Consider the following 6,071-nt stretch of genomic DNA (forward strand, 5'->3'; position numbering starts at 1 on the left):
GATTGATTTATTAAAGAACACTGTATTCTATTACAATTACACATAGAAGGCAATTAGGCTGAAAATCTTTTGTCCAGCTCTGTCGCTCTCTCATATCCTTCTGTTTCGAACTCTCTCTATCATACGATTCAAGTGAAGCTTAGCATGATAAGTTAGTAATACAACTTGAGAATGACAAGCTCAGCATTCCAAATCCTCAATTGAGGCAAGTGGTTGATTCTACAAGTACCACTGCATCGGATGCTGCACATGTCAGTCTGAATTTCTCCATATTTCCACAGCTTTTGTGACTTCACAGAGACTACTAAATTGGTAATGAGTAGCGAGTAAAGACTGAAGTTGACAATGTTTCAACTAAAACCAACCTTTCATCCAACCCAATTCTTATTGTCGTGGTTCTAATATAAACTCTAAAGCTTACAACACCACAAAAGTACTGAAACACCATGATTGGAATATAGAGCGAAAAGGAGAGACACCAAACAAGAATATATAACAGACTACGAAAAAACACACTACATTAACTACTAGCCATAGTTTCTGCTCACAATTCAACAATTCATCGGAAGCTTCTGTAATTGGGAGTATACATGCAGCTTTCAGCGTACTTCACCAGATTATCAGGCCGAGGGAGACGCGTTGCCAACCCTACGGAACATTGTGAAAGTCATAAAAATAAACATGCTTCAAGGGGAAATTACAGCGGCGGTAAGACACATGAAGCAACCAAAGGTGCACTTACTAACTCACCAAGTTCATATGCTTTAGCAGCCACATTAGCAGCAATGTGGCCAGAGATCTTTCTGATATTAGAGAATGGTGGATAGATCAAACCCTTGTCCAAATTCTCTTTTGTTACTTGCTCAGCCAAAGCCTCTGTTGTTACAAAGGAAAGTAGATGATTTAGATACAAAGGTGTACCATTCTATCTATTTGTCGTGCCTGTTGCCTAGAATTGCAATTTAATAGGTTTCACCAAAAGTTTTCTGTAGTGCTTCACACATGATCACGGCAACCCAGTGTAAAAAACTTTTGTTAAAAGGATATCTAGAGAGGTCAAGATGTACAGAGACTGTTTCAATGTCTTGAACCTGCCCCACCAAGGACGCTAATGGCAAATCGCCCTCACAGAACCAGATCACACATCAAGGGAATAAAATAAACACAAGGTGTTTTTTGAGTTTACATTCTATTGGAATCTGAGTAAACATCTCAGAACTTTTTCTAAAGAGAGTCTATTCATTATTTATGACTTGCATAGATATGTGACCAGAGGAAAGGGAAAAAAATAATAAAGCATAAGTAAAATGAAATAAAAGAAAGGAATGAATTCCTTGCTCTTCAATTAGCAAGTAAATTGTATTCAACTTATAATGTGTCTAATTATGTAATATGTAGTGCACTTACAGGCTGCCAGAAGCATTTCATCATGTACACGAATTGCACTAGAGATGACCAAACCCAAACCAAATCCAGGGAAAATATATGCATTATTTGCCTGAATTGATCAATAAAAAAAAAAAAAAAACAAAACAAAAGGTGCCAGCAAAATCAGTTTTTAGTATCCACCTCAGATGTATTAAATATATAACACCAAAAAACTGGAAGTATAAAGTAATAGAACTTGGCCAGGTAGATAGAGTTTGCCATTGTATTCTACAGCGTCAAATGGACTTCCACTGGAAAAAATTGCATGTCTCTTTTTTTAGAATAGAGAAATTTATTAGTTTTGTATTTAAATCCAATCAGACATTACTTTGCTCAAAGCATCAAATTATAGGACAAGAAAAAATGCATAATTTATTTTTACTTGACTCTAGGTGTAAGCTTCTTCAGCTATGCACTCAGATTGCGAGGTTGGGTTGGAGAGAGCCATAATGAGAGGTTTCTGCATGCCATTCATTTAGAGTCTTATTGTAAAATTTTGGAGAGAGAGAGAGAGAGAGAGAGAGAGAGAGGGAGAGTACCTCATTGAAGGAGGCCATGGCCTTAATCACCTCTTTTGTGAATGTTCTTCCCACTCTAGATGAACCAAATGGACTTCCAAAGGTACACTCACTAACTCACCAAGTTCATATTCTTTAGCAGCTACATCAGCAGCAAATGTGGGCCAAGATCTTTCTGATATTAGAGAATGGTGGATAGATCAAACCCTTGTTGAAGTTCTCTTTTGTTAGTTGCCCAGCCAAAGCCTCTGCTCTTTCAAAGGAAAGTAGATGATTTAGATACAAAGGTGAACCATTCTATCTATTTGTCGTGCCCATTTGCATAGAAGTAACTTCAATTCAATAGGTTTTGCCAGAAGTTTTCCATTGTGCTTCGCACATGATTATGGGCAGCCTAGTGTATGAAGCTTCTGCTAAAATGGGATCTAGAGAGGATAAGATATACGTAGTCTTTCTTTCATTTTTGAAAAGACTGTGTCTATGACTCAAACCTGTGCTACTAGGGACGCTAATGGCAAGCCTTACCGTTGAGCCAAATTGCCCTTACAAAACCATATCACACATCAATGGAATAAAACAAACACAAGGTGTCATTTAGTTTACATTCATTCTATGGGAATCTGAGTAAACATCTCAAAACTTTTTCTAAGAGCTTATTTATTATTTATGCCCTATATAGATATGTGACCAGAGGAAATGGGAAAAAAAATAAAGCAAAGGAAAATGAAATAAAATAAAGGAAAGAATTCCCTTCTCTTCAATTAGCAAGTAAATTGTATTCAACTTATAATATATCTACTTATGTTATATGTAGTGTACTTACAGGCTGCCAGAAGCATTTCATCATGTACACGAATTGCACCAGAGATGACCAAACCCAAACCAAATCCAGGGAAAATATATGCATTATTTGCCTGAATGGATCACAAAAGAAAAAAAAAACAAAAAAGAAAAGGCCATCAAAATCAGTTTTTAGTATCCATCTCAGATGTATTTAGGATATAACACCAGAAAGCTGGAAGTACAAAGTAATAGAACCTGGCCAGGTACAAAGACTTTGCCATTGTATTCCATAGGGTCAAATGGACTTCCACTGGCAAAAATTGCATGTCCCTTTTTTTAGAACAAAGAAATTTATTAGTTTTGTATTTAAATCCAATCAGACATTACTTTGCATTAAAGCATCAAATTATAGGATAAGAAAAAAATACATAATTTATATTTACCTGACTCTAGGTCTAAGCTTCTTCAGCTGGGCAGTTAGATTGCGAGGTTGGGTTGGAGAGAGCCATAATGAGAGGTTTCCGCATGCCATTCATTTAAAGTCTTGCGAGAAAATTTTGTATAGAGAGAGATAGAGAGAGAAAGAGAGAGAGAGAGAGAGAGAGAGAGAGAGAGTACCTCATTGAAGGAGGCCATGGCCTTGATCGCCTCTTTTGTGAATGTTCTTTCCACTCCAAACGAACCAATAAGAACTGTCGGCTTGATAGCCTGATGACATTTGAAAATGAAATAGAGTCCAACAATCACTGAGAACTATCTTCTTATAATAAAATATAGACACAAAGGGAATGCATCAAACCTTGACAGCATCTAAAAGATTAACGGGTTCATGTTCGGGAGCCCAAGGTTTATTGAAGTGTTGAAGGGAATTCTTACAAGAACTAACGATTAATCCCTGCAACAGAAATCACATGCTATGATTAATGCAAGACACAAGTGCCGAAAAAGGTAAAAATGGAAACAAAATAAAAATATGAACAGTCATGATCGACTAAATATCCATTAGGGGTGAGCAGTGGATATACCGATCCGCCAAAACCGACCGAACCAAACCAATCCGCCGCATTTTGGACGGATGCGTGATGACGAGCGGACGGTTGCGGATTGATTTTCTCAAATCCGCCAATTTGGCGGACGGATGGCGGATTTGAGATTTTTTGGCCGCAACCGAACCGCCAAACCGCCAAATCGCGAGCACCCCTAGTAATTTATAAGACTTTGTATTTTTAATTTGTTTAAATATTATATTTGTGTTTTCAATTGAAAAAGAGTTTAAATATTCTGTTGAAAAAAAGTTTTCAACTTGAATATATTTTTTGAATTGAAAAAAATAAACGTATTATTCATATATATTTTTTAGTTTTTAAATGTAACTCTAAAAATAATAAATAGAAAATATGATATATGCTGGTTGGTTTTTGTTTTCAAAAACATATGTAGATGTAACAATACAGAGACATTCAATCTCTACTACTGCTCTGTTCATGGTTTTGGTGATTTGAATTGTTATTATATTTTAAGAATCACAGATTGTAATACTTTATGGGGATGAATCATACTGTGATTGTAATATGTGGATGAGGCATGCAGTGATCATGATATTCTAAAGTTTCAAACTTTTTTTCTTTGGATAAGGTATACAGTGATTGTAATATTTTTTTAAGTCATTGACTGTAATACTTTCTTTTTCTTTTTTTTCTTTTTTCGTTTGAGGAAGTGCACAAGTTGAATTATGTTGAAAATTTATAAAATTTTAAACCGCCAAACCGATTCGCATCCATCCACCAAACCGCCAATCCGCTCAATCCACATCCGCCGGATTGGCGGACGGATGCGGATTGATTTTCTTCAATCCGCCAATCTGGCGGACGGATGGCGGATTGGAGGTTCCGTGGCCGCAACCGACCCGCGCCCACCCCTAATATCCATCATTTAGCAAGGAACCTTTACTAGACTTTTCACTACCTTTGAGTCCACAAGCCAGATCTTATGCATCTCTTCCAAAGGAGCTTTGCACTGTGTTTGGATTGAGTGATTTGGAGAGAAAAGAAAAGAAATAGAGAGAAATGTATTTCTCTTCCTTGTTTGGTTATTTTAAGTGGAGAGAAATGGGGAGAAATAGAGAGAAATGGAGAGAAACTCATTTCTCTCATAACCCTTATTTTCAATCTTCCCAAAAGTGGAGAGATTGGGAGAGAAAAGAAATCCACAAATGTTTATATTTTCATAATACCAATTTTACCGCTATAAAAATAAAAGAAATAAAATGATTGAAAATATAAAAAGGTTATTTTGGTAATATAACATAAAATAATTTCTTTTCTTTTCTCTTAATGAAATCTAACCAAACAAGAAGGAGAGAAATCACAATCATTTCTTTTCTTTTATTTCTTACTTATCCAAACAAAAAGGAGATAAATTACAATCATTTCTTTTCTTTTCTTTTCTCTTATTACTTAAGTAATCATGTCTTTTCTTTTCTCTCCTAAGTTACCAAACATAGCGTTGGTCTATAACAGATGAATAAAATAAGAGAATCACCAATCAACTATGAGAATATATATTGTATAGATGACATGATTGTGTAAAAATAGGAATCTTTGTATTTCCTTTTTCATTTAGGCCATATAAATCGATGACCTCTTTGTAAACAATACACAACTGAATATATGAATTCTTTTAGAATACTTGCATGGTACCAGAGCCGTGTTTGTAACCCTAGAGTCGTCATCTTCCTATTTATTTAAATATCTATATCTATCTATTTATTTATAAATATCTATATCTATCTATTTATTTATATTTATCTTTAACCTACAAGTTTTGTGGGAGTTTCAATATCTGAACCTTAATTTCTTAATTTTTTTGATTTTTTTTGAAAAAAAAAACTTAGCACTTATTAAATTTTTCCAAGTCTTTTTAGCTTCTCCAATACACACTCTTTTTAACTTTTCACATATTTATTGCAAACAATGAGTCTCCTTTTTGTTTTCTACTGCTTGACTTCTTACTTCTACACTTTCAACTTCAGTGACCACGTATGCAAATAGTAAGTCTTCTTTTTGTTTTCTCCTTCTTGACTTTTCTTTTTGTTTACTGTTTTAATATTGTAGTCAGATAGTGCATAAAAATATTTGTGATTTGTCTAGCGAATAAAAAATTATAATTTGATTTTTTTAAAATGATTGAAGTTAGATAAATATAAACCCCCACAAAGAGAAAAATGTGATTATAATTAGTTGAATGTTTTTTTTTTTTTTAACGTGATTGTAGTTAGTTTAATAGTTCTTTTTTTTCATTTATTTATTTTATTATGAGAAAAATGTGATGTAGTTGTAGTTT

General features: G+C 34.4%; 1 pseudogene; it reads right to left on the bottom strand.

Moving 5' to 3' along the window:
- Positions 1–444: 444 nt before the first annotated feature.
- Positions 445–5,423, bottom strand: LOC114256203 (NADP-dependent malic enzyme-like; annotated as a pseudogene).
- Positions 5,424–6,071: the final 648 nt, after the last annotated feature.

Source organism: Camellia sinensis, chromosome 13 (genome assembly GCF_055761805.1).
Source record: "Camellia sinensis isolate YWXY chromosome 13, ASM5576180v1, whole genome shotgun sequence".
In the NCBI taxonomy this organism is placed as follows: domain Eukaryota; kingdom Viridiplantae; phylum Streptophyta; class Magnoliopsida; order Ericales; family Theaceae; genus Camellia; species Camellia sinensis.